The sequence below is a fragment of the Melampsora larici-populina genome, assembly GCF_000204055.1.
Source record: "Melampsora larici-populina 98AG31 unplaced genomic scaffold MELLAscaffold_13, whole genome shotgun sequence".
NCBI lineage: Eukaryota > Fungi > Basidiomycota > Pucciniomycetes > Pucciniales > Melampsoraceae > Melampsora > Melampsora laricis-populina.
This window is the reverse complement of record NW_006768777.1, coordinates 1222126-1223494: the sequence shown is the minus strand read 5'-3', so window position 1 is coordinate 1223494 and position 1369 is coordinate 1222126.

Genomic DNA, 1369 nt, shown 5'->3' with positions numbered 1-1369 from the left:
ACGAAGGAGGATTCGACAGATTCATCAGAGGTTCTTGGCACTCATTTGTGAAAACTCTTTTCGCAGCATGCTTGCCTAACGATTGGATGGACAAGTTGTACGAGAAAGCCCAGCACTTACGCATGTCGTCGTACGAGGACTTCAAAACTTATAGTACTCGAGCTCGTACAATTCAGAACTTGATCAATTTTGATGACGTCAAGTTGGACGATTACCAGTTAGCAAAGTTCGTGGAGTATGGTATGCTAGAAGAACTCAAGGCTGGAGTGAAGCTGTGGGGATATACTAAGGCCGACAAGGATTTCACTTACCATCAGTTCGAAAGTCAATGTGAAACCTTATATGACTCACTCATCGCCTCAAGAATTATCAACAAGAAGTCTCGGGTCGCCGCGCAGCCCAGCTCTTTTGGGCCGACTCGACCCCATGTAGCCAGCACCTCATCGTCTTACACTTCAGCACCAAGATTGACCGACGAAGAGTATCAGTGGAAGATCGCATCGTATCGTGATGTGTTGGGCATCTGTCATTTCTGTAAAAGCTATTGTGGAAGCGAATACCGTGCTTGCAAGGGACCTTACGTCAGACAGAAGGTTTCGTTCCCTCCAGGATACGTGGCTCCACCAAAACCAGCCAACTACGTGCCTCCAAGGGCTCGGTCATCGCCTCCATCTTCAGCGCCGACAGCAGGACGAGCTACCTTACCTCCAGCTGGCAGACCACCAATCTCGTACGCCAAGGCAGCCGCGACCGCCGAATTTCCAGAACTTGATCAAGCTTCGGTCGCTGCGTTGCAAGCTTTGGATGAGGAACTCAAACAAACTGAAAGAGAAGAGGGCGTACCCGAACACAAAGCTCCTCGTGTCATTATCGAACTCATGTGCAATGGCAAACGATTGAGAGCCTTAGCTGATCCAGGGGCCGAAATTAATTTATTAACAGATCAAGCGGCGGAAATGCTTAAACTTCACCGTCGCCAATTGGTTCGGCCTACGCAGCTAGGCTTGGCAGTTACAACCAACTCCCCTCCACCGTTGTTGACACACTTCACGATCGCAAATCTTTCGGACGAGGTATCAGGGAGAAGATTTGACAGAACATTTTTCAAGTTAGGAGATGTGGGTGGCGAGTTTGATATGATTTTAGGCACCCCCTTCTTTAGAATCTTTCAATTCTCTGTGTCTGTCTGCCAAAGGGCCATTGTTTGCGAGCAAAGTGGAATGAAAATTATTGATTATAGGCGTTTGATTGAGATGAAAGAGAGAGAGTTGCGTGAGAATGTGCCGCGGATTGTTGAACCCAGTGAGAGTGACAGAAGGTTGGGAGGCAGAAGTGAGTAAGCGTGAAAAGGCTTATCAGCAGCAAGTTT